The sequence below is a fragment of the Theobroma umbraticum genome, unplaced genomic scaffold (genome assembly GCF_002168275.2).
Source record: "Theobroma umbraticum cultivar Fairchild unplaced genomic scaffold, ASM216827v3 scaffold_95.0, whole genome shotgun sequence".
Taxonomy (NCBI): domain Eukaryota; kingdom Viridiplantae; phylum Streptophyta; class Magnoliopsida; order Malvales; family Malvaceae; genus Theobroma; species Theobroma umbraticum.
This window is the reverse complement of record NW_018397257.1, coordinates 4,421,665-4,438,883: the sequence shown is the minus strand read 5'-3', so window position 1 is coordinate 4,438,883 and position 17,219 is coordinate 4,421,665.

Here is a 17,219-nt window from a genome sequence, read left to right as displayed (position 1 = left end):
TTTGTCTCATAATTTTCAAGTCAAGAAATTTTGACGAGAAATTTGTGTGTACAGCTACCTATAAGGAGTGGCATCTTGCATTACATCCTCATCACTAACCTATGTGAGCTTGTGATTATAGTCAATTAAGGTAAAGAAAGGTTGGGATCTAAGCAGACCATATTCCTCTAATATGTACAGAGAATATTTTCTTTTATAGATAGTTATTCCTCTTTCGGTCCTAGCAACTTCAAGGCCAAGAAAATATTTGAGAACTCCAAGATCATTGAGCTTGACTTTAGAGCTTAAATAAAACTTTACTTCATTTGTTGCTGTCACAAATGAGCTTCCAATCACTATGTCATTAACATAAATAAGCAAATCAATGAAATCACAATCATCTGTCACTTTTGTAAACAATGAATAGTTAGACTTTTTGATTGAATAAATCCAAAGATTAATAAAGAATTTGTAAATTTGCTGATAACTCTATGGTAAGTCCATGAAGATACTTTCCTTCAAACCACCATATAGAAAGGTATTATTTATGTCAAGTTGAGAGAGAAAATAACCTTTTATTACTGCAATAGCTAGGAATATCCTTATGTGGTTTGTTTGACTGCTGGGCTAAAAGTTTCTTGATAATCAAATTCTTCTTTTTACTTGTATCCTTTAGCTACTAGTCATGCCTTGTACCTCTTAATGGATCCACCGGTATGCATCCTAACCTTATATATCCATTTACAGCCTATGGAATGAGATCTTGGAGGTAAAAAGACTACAGTCCATGGCCCATTTTCTTCGAGTGTAGTTAATTCAAAACTCATAACAACTCTCCAATGACTATGTTTGACAGCTTGAGAGTATGTTTGTGGTTCATGAATATGTGAAAGTGTTGAAATGAATGCACGGTGGGAATCTGATAATTATGATGCAGAAAGAAATGAACTAATTGGATGAGAAGTGACATGATTATAATGAGAGGAATACTTGTAATCATATATGTCCAAATATTTGGGTGCTTGTTTCAATATTGCACTTCTCCTAAAAGGTACTATGGGTGATGACTTATGAATCAAGACTTGACGTTTAGAATTTTGAGCAAGAATAGAAATGGAGTCCTGCTCTGGTTTTTGGGGGATCATATTGGAATCACAAGGAGAATTTGATAAGTTTGAACTTGGTTCATGGCAAAATGACAAATGTTTGAATAGGTCAAGTTGTTGCTCAAAAACATCATTATTATGGGTAGCTGTATAGGTTTCGTGTAGTGAGTATAGGTTTCGTGTTGGAGAGAATGCCTTTAAGATGTCATTTTATTGTGGTCCTTAAATCGGAAGACATTTCAAGAAAAACCATATCTCTGGATATAATCATAGTTTGTGCATCTAAATCAAACAACTTGTACCATTTAATTGCTACAGGATATCCTATGAAAATAAATTTCTTCACTCTATGATCAAATTTTTTTCTATTTTGATTGATTATGGAAGTAAAACAAAGACATCCAAATACCCTGAGATGTGAATATGATGGTGTTTTGTGACATAAACCTTTAAATGGTAGAAGTGAGGCTCGGGTTCTGTTAATGATATATGCTGCTGTGAACACAGCAACACCTCAAAAACCAATTAGTAAAGTTGACTGGAACATTAAAGCCTTAGCAACAATAAGGAGATTTTGGTGTTTTCTTTCATACAATACCATTTTGCTATGGTGGCTTTACACAAGACAATTGATGTACTATTACCTTTTGATAAATAAAAAATTAGTTAAATTGAATTCCTTTCCATTTTCAAATCATATTTGCTTAATTGAATGATTGAATTAATTCAAAATCAAATTATAAAAAGATGGCAAAATAGTGGACACATCAGATATTGCTCTCATAAAAAAAAGTCCATGTAAATATACTATAATTATCTATAATTGTAAGAAAACAAATGTGTCCATTCATAATGGATGTTGTGTATGGCCCCCACTTATCAACATGTATAAGCTTAAAAACTGATTGATTGTTAGTTACATGAACTGGAAATGGTAATCATTTTTGCTTTGCAAGAGAACAAACTTAACATGGTAATTCAGTTTTACAAGAAACACTGGGACAACATTGCTAAATTACCTTAAGTCTACCAATGGGAATATGGCCTAACTTATAACGCCATAAATCAAAATCCTTTGAAACAAAATTGCAAGTATTTACAAAGGTATTTGGAGGAAACTGAATAAACTCCTCAAAACTAAATTGTTTTAAAAATTGTGCATCTCTGTCGCCTTACATGTAGTATAACCCTCTAAGACTATAGTAACCCAAATCATTATCCATGATTTTAAATCCTAATGACACAATATTCATCAATGAACAAAAGATTGTATTGCTTAAACTTAGTAACTTGTCTAATAGACATCAAATTAAAGTGACATGAAGGAACATAAAAGACCTTTGTAAGAATCAAGGAAGGACACAATTTAACAGTATCAGTATGAGTTATCACTGTTCTAACATTGTTTAGCAGTTGCACAGTCATGTTATGGATCGATTTTAAAAAAATTAAAATATTGAATTGACCAAGTAATGTGATCTGATGCACCTATGTCTACTATCCAGGATTTGTTGAGTAGTTGGAAAGAGAAGGATAAAAAAATTATACTTGTTATAGCACAATTGAAACAAACTTATTTGGTTTGTGATGTGTTTGATGATTTGCTAGAAGCGTTACCATCCAAAACACTCTCATTGACAAATGCCATCAATTTCTTGATTTGATTCTTTATGAGTGAAAGTTAAGACAAGTTATCAATAGTCTCATCCTTTTCAGAATCCATCTAACTGGCAATAGATACATTGTTGGCAAATAAATTATGGCCTGAATATGTTGCTCTTTTTTTGAAATTGGGTTTTCTTTTGGTAAATTTGAAATTCTCAAGAAACCCAATCGACTAGTAGCATTTGCACTTGATGTCCCCATTTTGCCAAAAAGGTTACAAACCAAATCACTTTTTGTTTCTCTTTTCCCTCATTCATTGTCATCATGGCATATGACTCAATAACGAATTGGGTTTTTATGAACAAGCTTCTTTGTGTTCCTCTCTTAATACCACACTATAAGCTCGATCCAAGGTAGGGAATGGAACCATTATAACTATTTGTGAACTTAGTGCAGCATACGAATCATTGAGTCCATTCAAAAACCTAAACATAGTGTTTTTCCTATATAGCTGTGTGAATCTTTGAAAGCAATTTTTGTTATAGGAACCACACTCACAATAGGCCAATAGGTGATAATTTTACAATTCTTTGCCAATACTATTCAACTTAGTAAAATAGGCATAAAAAAACACATACCTTGAGTGATGTCACTGAAAGTGAAGTGGAGGTTGCATGTGTGAGTCGTTTACTTAGGCACATTGATTTTTAAGGGTCTCCCATATCTAAGATGCAAAGTTCATGAAGTACGCAGTGGATGCAATCGGTGGAGAGAGCAATTCAAGGAACCAGACAACTATTAATGTGTTGTAGTGTTTCCAAGCAAAATAGAGGTCTTTTGTTGGTTTCGATTCCACAATTGACCCATCCAAAAATCCAACCTTGTTTTCGATCGTAAGAGCAAGCAAGAATGGCCTTCTCCATGAAAGTGTTCGAGGTAAGTTTGGGATTGATGACTACTAAGCCATGGTGGTCAGTATGGTAGAGATAAAATGGAGAGTGGGGTTCTTCCAATATGAAAGTCTTGGAAGCTAATGTGTTCTAGCTCGTAGTTGAGGGATTTGAAATTGAAGACTTAGGGGATTGAGGGTTTGACATTGATGAGAGATTTTAAGCTTTTGAAGGGAAAAAATCAATGGATGAGCAGTGTGGGTGATAACTCTATTTTATAGAGTTATTTGGTCACTATTTTAAATGATTTTATCTAAGTTCTTGAGATTAAATTTAAGTATTAGAAGTTTTTAGTCATTTCTTTTATTTGAGTTAAATATATTGGGTTTGACTATGTTAAGTTTGTTTATAATGTTCTATTTTAAGTTTAATTATTATTTAAGTTAAATTTTATGTTTTTGTAGGAAGGAGATGCATTTTAGGTGCAAACTTCAACTTAGATAAAATTTTATGCATTTTATGGTTTTTCAAGTATATCATTCACTACAAAAGTCCAATTGATGTGATTCTTAACCCATTAGAAAGCTAAGAGGTAGAGCTACAACTTTTATGTTCACTACTTTTCCTACTTCAGTATGAATGAGGGTCAAAAATCATGTCATATTCAAAGTAGTGTAATGGAGCCTTAATGAGTAATGTAAAGCTTTGAGTGTTGCTGCCATGAAGGAGTCAGTTTTGTGGTGTCCCAATTGAGAACAATGCTTCAAAAGCCTCTAGGATGCTTGGTGCCATGACCACCACCAGCCAGTGCCGCGGCGTTAAAGAGAATACGTTAAAAAAAAAAAGGCTGAAACGAGGGAAAAGACTTCTTGTGCACTTAGCCTTAGATATTGATACAATCATGAGCCTATTTGAGCAACCCTTTAAAGCATGTTTTACGAGGAATTAAGCTATGTTTTTTGATACAAGATTTAATTTTTTACCTTTAATTTTTTAATTTTTTTGATACAATCAAACAAGTTTTTGATACAAGCTCTGAAAAGTTAAGGGTAAAAAAAAAGTGCTAATATCCATGAGCTTGATGCAATTAATGCTTTAACTCACAATTGGCTTCTTTCACTAAGACAATTGATAGTCTGAGTGTTAATGCAATTTAAAGCCTTTTTGTGACTTGTGATTTATGTAAGAAAGGACATTTTAGTGACCATTATCCTATTTACACTAAAACAGCTTATTATGTTGGAAATAGGCAGCCACAAAATAATCCTTATTCTAACATATATAATTTGGGGTGGAGGAATCATCTTAATTTTTCTTGGAACAACAACCAAGCATCTTTATTAGCTACTAAGCCAAATTTTCCTCTAGAATTTCCACTACAACCTCGAGCTCCTATGCTTGAGAAAAAGACAACAATGGAAAAGTTGTTAATGTCGTACATGGCTACAAATGATGTAGTCATTCAAAGTTAATCTGCATTAATTCAAAGTTTAGCTGCATTTTTCAGAAATCTTGAAACACAATTGGGTTAATTAGCTAATGCTATCAATAGTAGATGTCAAGGTACTTTGCTAAGCAACATTGAATCTAATCTATAAAGAAAAGGTAAGGAACATTGTAATATAGTAAAGAGCAGTGGTCAATTGCAACTAAGCAACTAACCGTAACCATCAGTTTTTGTAATCAATGGTTTGACTTAAGGGTTGCTGTCACCATCATTAGCTGTAATGAACGACCTCGTCGGTCCATCAGTTTGGACATCGGGGGGACTCCTTTCCCCTCAACCAGCACTGCTATTGGTCTTGTTTACATTAAACAGCTCACATAAGCCCTATCAAGGTTATAACTGACACAAATATGACTAGAATACAAACCCAAACAAAGGATCAAAGCATCGCCATTTTAGTTTCACCTCGAAGAAAAACCTTTCAGTCTAAGTTGGTTAACATAGGTTTGCCGAACTTGTTTGACTTGTGAGTTTCTTTGCTAAAATTCAAATCTTTGCTCATTAGCAGTTGCAAAATGAATTTATCTTAGGTGATTTTGTTCTCTCATTACCTTTTTTTCAATTCCCATGTTTTATTTTACCAGCAAAACTCTTCTCCATGGAAGGGACAAGATCACAACCCCTCAAACTATGAAACTTTTCTGCATTCTTTGAAAGAATCCATCGATTTTATCTCTTAGATTATTCTCTACCACTTCAAATCAGCAACAATCTTTTACAGTCTCTTACCTCATTAACACTTGAGGGTTGTCTTCGAAACCTGCTTTGCATACCTCTAAATTTGTCAACTTTCAAATCCCAGATAAGCTTGACACTGTTTTTCCTTTCTTCAAGAAGTATGGCTTCTCAAAAACCCAAATCACAACCATCTCGAAGAGGCTGCCAACATTACATTATATGATGTTGAGAAAATCTTTTTAGCTAAAGTTGAGTTTTTTTACTCAAAAAGTGTTTCTCCAAAATCCAAATCGAAACCATCTCTAAGACTGATAGAACCAAGGTTGGTTTTAATCGATCAAAACTAATTTCTTACGTAGCTTGGTTCGATCAATTTATAGAGTTAATTTTTTTGGTCAATTTTCATCAAAACTAAATCGAAAACTGACCAAATTGAATAGTGGTCACCTTTATTGTAATGCAATCATTTTTGGTAGTGGTAAAGAGGTATATGATAAGGATTTGAATTTTGAAATTTCAATTAATTATGCTAAAAAATAAACTAAAAAAGACATTGAAAAAAAAGTTGAGAAAGATGTTGAAAAAGATGTTGTGGTTGAAAATTTTGTGTAAAATTTAGTGTAGAAAATTCAAAAATAAAGTCTTCACAACCGCCTCCACCACTTTTTACTCAACGTTTTCAAAAGGAAAAACTTAACAAACAATTTTAAAAATATCTTAATGTATTTAAAAAGCTGCACATTAATGTTCCTTTTGCTAAAGCTTTAAAACAAATGTCAAGTTATGTGAAGTTTTTGAAAGACATTTTGATCAAAAAGAGGAAATTGAAAGATTTTGAGAGAACTGCACTTACTAAGGAGTGCAGTACTACAATCCAAAATAAGCTTCCACCAAAGCTTAAGGATCCAAGAAGTTTTTGTATCCCCTACATTATTGGTAGTTTTAAAATTTTTAAAGCTTTTTATGATTTGGGTGCTAGTGTTTCAATAATGCCTTTGTCTGTTGCTAGAAATCTTAGATTGAAAGAGATACAACCTATTATAATTACCTTGCAGTTAGCAAACAGATCGATTAGGTACCCCATTAGGATTATAGATGATGTTTTGGTTAAAGTTGAATATTTGTACATTTCAGTGGACTTCATTGTGCTTGAGATGAAAAATGATGTTGAAATTTTTCCTATTTTGGGACAACCATTCTTGGCTACAACAAGGGCAATCATAGATGTGAAGAATGATAAAATAACTTTCAAAGTTGAAAAGGAGGAAATAGTGTTTAATTCATTTAATGCAACTAAGTATTCTTATACAGATAGTTGCTATAGAGTGGATTCAATTGATAAGTTAGCTAAAGAGGAATATGGCAGGATTATCCACCAACAATAAGTACAAATTTTGAGGTTGGACAACAAATTTTGTTTCTTTCCAATACACGATTCAAGTTTTTTCCATGGAAACACAAATCGAAATGACTAAGTCCTTTCAGTGGTTAAGGTCTATCCTTGTACTATCATCGAAATTGCTAGTGAGGTTGCTAGAACATTCATCATTAATGAAATAAGCCTCAAGCCTGATTGTGGTGGTGAAGAAGTGCAAAGGGGGTACCATAGTCAAGTTAGTGACTACAAAGGCGCGTTCTTTGATAAGCAATCCAAGCTCTCAAAACTCATATTTTCTCTTTTCATTTATTTTTAATTTATTTATTTATATTTCTACTTTAATCTCCATACATTTTCTTTTGTAGTAAAAAATTTTAAAAAAATACCTCCCACAAGCATTGGTGATAATGATGAAGATGAGGAAGAGGAGTAGAAGCTTCTCAAGAATCATCTAACTACCAGAGAAGTATTCTTTATCTTTTTTTTTTAATTTTTCTAACATTGAGGATAATGTTTGATTTTAATTTGGGAAGAGACCATATTTTTTTAGTAGTAGTTATTCTATGGAAACTTAGGTTTTTATTTTATTTGCTTGCTTATTTAAATTTTAAGATAATTAGGATAGTTTATCATTTACTTTTCGTTATGATTGTTTGAAAATTTTAGGATCTAAAGTAATCACTGCCAAATTTTTCAAAGATTTTCTTATCCAATGATGATAATTTAATTGTCTTGTATCTTTAGCTTTTGGTAAATAAGGATATTGTTTGGTTAGTGCTAAATTCTATTATTTAAAATCGTTGCTAAAATATAATTTTTACATATTTTGAGCATTATATCTTTTGCTTTGAATTATTGCGCTTGTCTAGAAAAGGTTTATGATGATGTGAATTTTGAATTATGTTACGAATTTTAAAATTTGCTTGATTCTCTCTCGAGGTGAAATTCTAGGCAATACTTAGTTAAGGAGATGATTTATGCAATCTTTGGACCATGTGACCTTTTCAGGCCAACCTTGTTATACTTTTCTCCCTAGTATATCCCTTTGAACCTAATTTTCCCTTTTGTTTTGTTTGACCACATAATTAATTTAGCCTAACTTTTTAAATAAATTTTCAATTTTGTGTCCCTCACTCCTAAGTATGTACATCATTTTAGGAAGTGTATTGAGCTATTTGTTGAAAAAGGTAGAAAAAAGTGAAGTTGTTGAAAAAAAATAGTGATAAAAATCACCCCCACTACCTACAATACAAAGAAATAACTTTGAGGGTGTGAAATTGTGATGAAAAAAAAAGGAAAAAAGAATAATAAAATGTTGAACAAAAAGAAAAATTCAAAGTGAAGAAAAGGTGTATGCGGAGAATGAAAATAAAGCTCTATATAGATCTTAGAATGATTATGTGCTTAAGGTGAATTGAGCCTAATTATTATCCTTTATCCTATCTTGACTCTAGTCATGCATTACAAGCTTAATAAAGACCTACCTTGACTTAGTATTAATCTACATTAGAAGGAGAGAGATGAAAAGCAAACCTATGGAGTTCTAATACCAATTTGAAATTGTGCATTTACATAAATTCATCCGTATAAGTATAATGTTTTGTGTAAAAGATATCACACACATGAAAATCTAGTCAATAATGTGCTTGTAATTGACTTGAAACATGAATTTGAATTATGCTTACATTTTGCCTTGAGTTGTAGATTTATAGATATACTTTTGAGGAAAATATAGAGATCATTGATTTGGTGTTATTCGTCTTTGGTTAGTTTGTTTATTTAGGCTGCTTTCATCATTAAATTACTTTCGCTTTTGTTTGGTTTTTCTTCAATATTTTGCTCGAGAACTAGCAAAATCTTAAGTTAGAGGATGTGATAACTCTATTTTACAGAGTTAATTGGTCACAATTTTAGGTGATTTTGTCTAAATTCTTGAGGTTTGATATAAGTATTAAGAGTTTTTAGTCATTTATTTCATTTGAGATAATTATATTGGGTTTAATTGTATTAAGTTATTTTATGATGTTTTATTTTAAATTTAGTTATTATTTAAGTTAAGTTTTATATTTTTGTAGGTGTACTTTGAAAAATGGCCTATTTTGTGAAAAGGATGCATTTTTGGTGCAAACCTCAACTGTATATGTTATGATTTTTCAATCATATCTTTTACTACATAAGTCTAATTAATGTGATTTTTAAACATTAGGAAGCTAAGAGATAGAGTTACAACTTTCATATTGACCACTTTACCTAGTTCATCTTGGAAGAGGGTCAAAAATCATGTCGAAGTTGAAGTAGTGTAGTAGAGCCTGAATGAGTGATGTAAAGCTTTGAGCGTTGCGACGTCCCGATTGATAAAAACAATTCAAAGGCCTCCAAGATGCTCAGCATCACCACCACCATCAACCAACGCCGTGGCATTGAAGAAAAAAGCAAAAAATAAATAAAAAAAGGTTTAAACAAGGGAAAAGACTTGTTATGCACTTAGACTTCTATTTTGACACAATCATGAATCTATTTAAGCAAACTTTCAAAGCACACTTTAAGAGGAATTAAGCTAAGTTTTTCTAAAGAAAAAGATGCACTAAAGCTAACAGGGAAGCAAGGAAAGCAATGAAGATTATAGATTAAAAGTGTGATAAATATTAAAGTTCTTTCTTTTCTTGATATCTTTATACTTTCTTGTTTAGTTATGATGGTTAAATTTCTTTTTTGGATGGCGTTTACATACATTATATTGAACTAAATTTTTAATCTAGACTCGTAATTGAATTTAATGCGTAGTCTGAATTTTTAATATTCCTTCTTGTTTACAATTGATAGTGTTTGAATTGTTTACTTCGATCTTGCTCTTAATGCATTTGATTGATTGGCCACAAATTAGATTGATTTGGAAACTTAAATGGAACTGGGAGAAGGAGTTTAAAATAAGCCTTAGATGAAATAGAATATGTTCAATATCAATTGCATGAGATGATTGACTTGATTTACGTGTAGGGCAAACATACACTTTTATATCATATGTGGCCAAAATTGTTGATGCCTTGAGTGACAAAGCCAACTTAGCTGCATTACCTTATCAATACTTTATTAATAGGTTATGAATTCGTAGTGGGACGTTCTTTTCATAGATTCGGTCCAGTTAATCCTAAAAAAATAGATGCAAATGCTTTTGGATGGTCAATTAAGGCATCTTTAATGAATTGTTCTTAATTTCAATTTATACAGACATATAGTAAATTGGTTGAGATAGATATTTTTATAAGAAACTAAATAAAAGCTTATAAACAAATTAAAACTTTAAGTTAACAACTCAAGTTTACTTAATAATTAAAAGAGAATATAAGAAATTTAGATGAAACATTGAGGGGATATTGTTGTTCTAGTTTTTTGATTAATTGATTCTGGTTATTTTTGCTATAGTTCTCGTTTTTTTAGTTTTAATTTAATTTTAGTTTTCTTTAATTTTAGTTATTTGAATAAAATTAGGTCGTGTCAATTTTAGTATTTGGCAAAAATAGTAATAGATTAAAAATAGTATCTTTAATTTTAATTGTTTGAATAAGATTAAGTTGTGTCAATCTTGGTAAGAATTGTAATAGATTAAGTATAATTTTTCATGAGAACAAATTTACTTTTATTATATTACTTGTTTACAATACGTGCACTAAAGTGGTTTATCTAACAAATAGTGGGTTTGAAAAAATATAATGAAATTCAGGGAGGATTTGTAAAGATTGATTGATAAACGGTATGAGTTAGAAGAAATCTTATGAAAAATCAATGAATATTTGTTGAAATGTGTTGAGAATCAATGAAGGTTTGAAGTAATTTTTGAAAGATTTTTTTCATAAAAAAAATTGCTTAAGAAAAAGTTTCCAATATTAACTTTGATACCATGTTTAAAAGTAGATTAAGAAAATGAAAATTTCTTATTGATTCATTTTTCTATCATCATGGGTTTATGCACAGAGGAGTGAGAGACAATATGTACAAGGTGCTCAGTTGTATTACTGTTATGTGAAATAAGAACAAAAGAATTCTAACAAACTTGTAATGAAAGTGAAAAATAATATATATAGTGTTAGTTTGTCTTAAGTGCTTGTAAGCCTAGCACGTGACTATTTTATTTTTTCACTTCTTTTAGATTCTTCTTTGTACCATCATCCTCTAGCTCTTTTATAAGTGAAGAATATCATTATTCCTTTCATTAATTTCTTAATATTATGAACTTTTATAATACACCTAGCATTGATCATAAGTTTATTAAGTAAATTATTATCCATCCATGAAAAATGAAATTATTGAAGCCAACATAATTATTAAATACATGTATCCATAATTATTGAAGTTAACATAGTCTTTGATAAAGTTTAAAATTTTTATCTCAGAAGTGAATATGGTTTAAACGGACAATCAGAAAAGAACCTTAATCACTTGAGTGACACTAGTTTTTAAAATTTTGGATAAATAAAAAAAAACTCAACCAACCTTGGATTTTTCTTATTGGTTATGGTGTAGGTCAAACATAGAAAAACGTATAAAACCACCACCATGTCTTTCCTTGCAAAAAAAGAAAGGAACACATAAATATATTTGATCGCCAATAGGATCAAGCAATATCCTTTAGAACCAGAGGACTTTCTTCCAAGCATAACAAAAAGAACTTGACAAATGTGGCATGATCATACCACTGGATCTGAGTCGTCTCATTTCTATACAAACCAAACACTCAGAAGCTATAAAGTCAATAATTTTACATCCCATGCCTAGAAATCATCTTGATTAACAACTCTAACACAACCAACACTTTGGTTTATTAGCCCTCTTCGAAAGCCAGGCACAAACATGAAATGCAAGCCATTCCATGAACAGGCTAATTCGACAAGTCAAATGAGTCATGTTTCCTAAATCAGGACAGGCTAAACAATGACATTTTTCTAGCATCTACAAATTAACAAACAATACTAACACACCTCTCAAAAGGTAAAGAGAAAATCCTTTTTACACAGACAAGACTTTAACCGAAAACCAACTAACCTCCTTTCTCACATGCATAGAAAACGCGTATATCATCCATTAGGTTTTGAGAGTTTGTATGTAAAAACAAAACTCACACCTTTGAGGACTATGCAATAATAAAGTGCATAAATAACCACTTGGATGCATATGGCTAATGATCCAACCACATTTAGGAAGGGCTAGTAGGCAAAACAACATGTTTCACCATTTTTAAGCCACAAAAGTATACCAAAGAGCACGATACACACATACATGTAACCTAAAAAGAATATAAGCATAATAAAGACACACATTCATCAATGTGGCAAAACACATACGCAAATCACTAAACCTTGTTCCCTTTTTTTCATATTTTTTTTTTATCTTTCGTTTTTCTTGTGTCTTTTTTCTCTTATGTATTCTTTAAGCATCATTTGCATTTTTTTCATTCTACTATCAACCCTTCAATATTATACACTTATGTTTTTCTATTTCTTCAAGGTAACCCGATTCAAATTAGATCCATCCTATCTCACCAAAACCATCCCCCAATTCAAAAGTACTAGCAAAACTCATCGTTAAAGAAAGTCATGGACTGAGCGTTAAAATACAAGCCAATTAATGACTTCTTTCCTCTCCTTTTATCTATTTACTTATTAAGATTTTCCCATTTTCTTTTTTTTCTTATACATTTGTATTTATTATTTTCTTCTTCCTTTTTTTTTTACTTTTCTACATATTTTCCTCTTTTTTTGAAATAAATGAACATACGTTCCCTAAAGTATCTTATCTTAACCATTTGATTCATTCAAAATGTGAGACCCATCCTGTCATTCACATTAAAATCTTAATGAACAGACAAAGAAAGACACAAACTTTTGGCCAAGACCAAGTGATTAGTAGCACATAACTGAAATACTATACTAAGTACACAAAAAAAGATAATGGAGTAAGGAAGACAAGCAATCTATATTCAAAGTTCCAACGTTCAGTCCAAAACCAACATATTGTGCAAACTTTAAACTCCCTCTTTTACTAACTGATTGGCCACCTTATTAGATTCTTGAAGCATACGTTGAATTGATCACATCTTTATTTAGGATGCAATGTTCTCAATGGCTAAAATATGGGTTCTCAGCCTTCGAGGTGTCGATGATGGGTCTTTCACCAAACTTACAACATTAACCGAATCACTTTTCACTATTAAACCATGCGAATCCACCCATTCAAATATAGTAAATATTATAAACATAATTTTGACAAGCAAAAGTTCTGTCGTGTTAGAGTCAATATGCCAACTAATTTAGAAAGCATAACCTTAACCATGTTGTTCTCATCGTGAAGGGCACCATCAATGCCTACTTCTCTTGGCTTCCCTTTTAACAACCTATCAATGTTGAATTTTAAGGTTTTATGGGGTGGACACACCAAAATGGAGGCTCTACTTAGGGCATTTCTCTTTATGGTTGTACAACTAGATTTGGGTTTTGCAAGATATTTGTAATTGAATAGTTGGCATCCTTGTAACTTGCTTTGCACCACCACATTACTAAACGTTTAATGATGTAAAAAATTTGCTCTTCGTCCCAAACCTTACTCTAAAAATCATCTCGCTTCTATGTAGCCAAATTAACCAACTGATGGTGAAAAAAGCCATCCCTTATAATTTAAAGCTATTCAACTTAATTTCAACTCTTCACCAAGCCATGAAAAACATTTATGCATCTCTTGGTGCCACCCATCTCAACCCCTAACCATCACACCACATTTACCACTTCTTTCATGCCTCTAAACATGAAAAGAATAAGTGGTTTATGGTCTCAATCTCTTTCTTATGTAGTAAGCACACAATCAAATCTTTGCCAATTAAACCATTGATATATAGTTTAGCCTTAATTGCAACTCTTCATCTGAGTATAAGCCAGATGAAAACTTTCACTTCTGATAGGGCAATAATCATCCATTATTTTTTCTGCCACCTCGAATCTTGGATGCCATTATGAAGTACTGACTTACAAAAAGATTTAGTTGAGTAGACTTTGTTGATAGTTCCTTTCCAAATCAATTTGTCCACACTATTTCTCCCTAAAGTGCAATGTTGTAAGATACCCTATAGGTCTTTCCATTGCTGCACCTTCCAATCAAACACTCTTTTTCTTTATTTGATGCTCTATACCCCATTTTCTCTCTTCTTATTTTTCAAACTCTTTTACCTAATTTGTTTCATTAACTATAAACTGACTCCTCTCAAGATGATGGTTTTTAAAACCATATCCTTCATCCATTCCTTTGCCCTGAAAAAGATCATTCCCTAGTCACCTAGCCCAAACCCAATCTCTATTGTCATTTAAAGAAATAATCTATTATTATTGGTGAAAGGGCTTAAAATGTTTTTTCATACAGTCAAGGATTCTTACCTTTTCCAATTATCAATATAAGATGAGAATTGTCACTCTTATTTTTCTCCACCATCGTTTATCTCCACAAACTTTTCGGTTTATTCCCATACCTTCATATGTATTTATTTTTAAAGTGCAAGCCAATCAAACCCAATCCTTCGTTGTCCTTGTAATTACATGCTAAATGTCAATGAACCAATTGCAATTTCCTCCCCTCCACTGTACCATTCCACAAGAATCTGCGTTAAATTCTATCTTGAGTCTCTTTCATAGCTCTCGAGACTTTTAAACAATAAAATATATAAAATCAATAAACTTTAAAGAACTACCTTAAAAAGTGTTACTCTACCTTCCATAGACAGGTTCAACACACGCTTAACAACATTCAATGAGTCAGACTCAATAACCAAAGAATGTGAGGTAGCCCATATATAGGTTGCAAAGGTAACGAAAGCTTTTTTAAGTACAAGAAGCTCTACGATATTCAACTCCTTCACACTAGCTGACTTTAAAAAAATTCTTAAAACACCAATACTTGCCCCAAAGAACACCACCAATGCCTATCTCCCTCGAACAACAAAATGCCCCACCGTCCACATTAAATTTAAGGCACCTATTCTAAAGACATCTCCATACCACCATTGATTTTTCAATTGTAGTTTTTTTTTTGGATGAGATGTTAATCAAAAATCCAAACCCATCCATGATAGATGCATTCTCATCAAGTCACTTAAATTTTTCCCACCACCCAACTTTCAATTTAATAAAATCAAATACTTGACATGTATCCCACACTTTCCCATTTAAAACTGTCTCATTTCTATGCAGTCAAATAAATCTAATAATTGAAAAGAACACCATGTGCATTCGTTTTCTCCATCATTATTAGTTATTGCATTATACCAAGTCAAGAAAAACGTAATTGCCTTCTTAATGTTGTCCAAGTAATCCCCTAGACATCACACTCCGTTGTCCATATCTTCCATGATGCTTTGTAATAAAAAAAACAAGTGCCTTATTGTCTCTCCCTCCTAGTTGCAAAAGATAAATGTGACCATGTGGCTACTTATCAATCTATTTTTTGCAAGTTCTTGTTTCATTATAACTTTGCTTCTTAACACTTTTTTAAATATAATAAATTTATTAATAAGGAAAAGGAACATAAAGTTCTCTATTTAGGAACAAAACAGAGACCCAACAAAGAACCAATTGATATAAAACACCAAGACTTAATCCAGAGGAAAATATAAAAATAGACTAAGGGAACAAAAGAACAACAATCCAAACCAAACAAAAAGAACTAATATAAAAACAAAGTCAACAGCCATTGCTAAAAGACGCAAACCACAAGAAACAATAAAAGGAAAAACAGACAAGAATAGAAATAATCTAGCATAAAGGATTAATCATCAAAAAATCTCGATCTCTGTTTACCCCTTCCTTAGCTAAGTTGTCAGCAATCTCATTACCTGATCTTGGATGATGCACAAATTGCCATTTGTTCATCTTTGATTTCAGCTTCTCAATTTGCATAACAATATATTGAAATCTCCACAAAGCTTCACAAGGCTTAGAGATCCATCTATCTGCATTCATGGATCACTTTCAATCACCAAATCATATTTATCCTTTCAATTAGACACAGCAAAGAGCAAGAAAACCTCCCTAATATGAAGTAACTCAGCCATGTTTGCATTGCCCCATGTAGTAGATTTTGAGAATTACAATTTAATATACCCATTCTCATCTTGATGAACCCCACCAAGGTTAGTCTCACCCGGATTACCCCAAGAGACACCGTCAATGTTAAATTTAAGTTGACCATTACCAAGAAGACTCCATTCTTTTAATTTTTTTAGTAGCATCCAAACACTTCTTGGTAGCACCCAACTTAAGGAATCTGAACAAATCTAACACAAAAGTGAACTTATCCCTCCATAATGATTTGGACCAATAAGCGAATCTAAATCGAATAAGTTACCGACAATCCCACATTTTCTTGTTAAAAACCAAGTCTTTTCCTAAACAACCACAAAGACCAAATAGTTGAAAAGAAAGCAAGCATTTAGATTTTTTTACAATCACTACTAGAAGCAGCATCAATCTAGGCACAAAAGAACTCTCAAGCTATCCTTGGAATAGCCCAAGACACACCCTATTCATTGCACTAATAGCACCAACATTCTAGCTTTCATCATAGATGAAGAATAAATGATCAATGGATTCAATTTCCTTTTAGCAGAATAGGCAAACAATAGCATTTGAAGAAACAATTCCCCTTTTGAGAAGTTCTACCTTGACAGCCAATCTCCCCTTTATAATAAGCAAATAATGAAATTGAACCTTTAGAAGAGCCAAACCACTCCAAACGGCTCTCCAAATTTTCTTATCCTTTTGATCACCATAAAAAACCTCCTTACAAAATTCCTTGGTAAAATAAACTCCACTTGAAGAAAATTTTCAAATAATTTTATCTTTTCGATTCTCTTCTAGTAAAACAGAATCTAAACTTTCCTTAAAGCTATCCCATTATGAGCTTTCCCATTCAAAGGGACTCCTTATCAGTTTTATGTTCCAAATTCAAACACCATTTTCTCATCTGTCAAAATCAGTAATGCTACCTTCTTTATTCTTACAAGAGCATATATCTGAGGAAAGTAAGCTTTTAAGGGACCA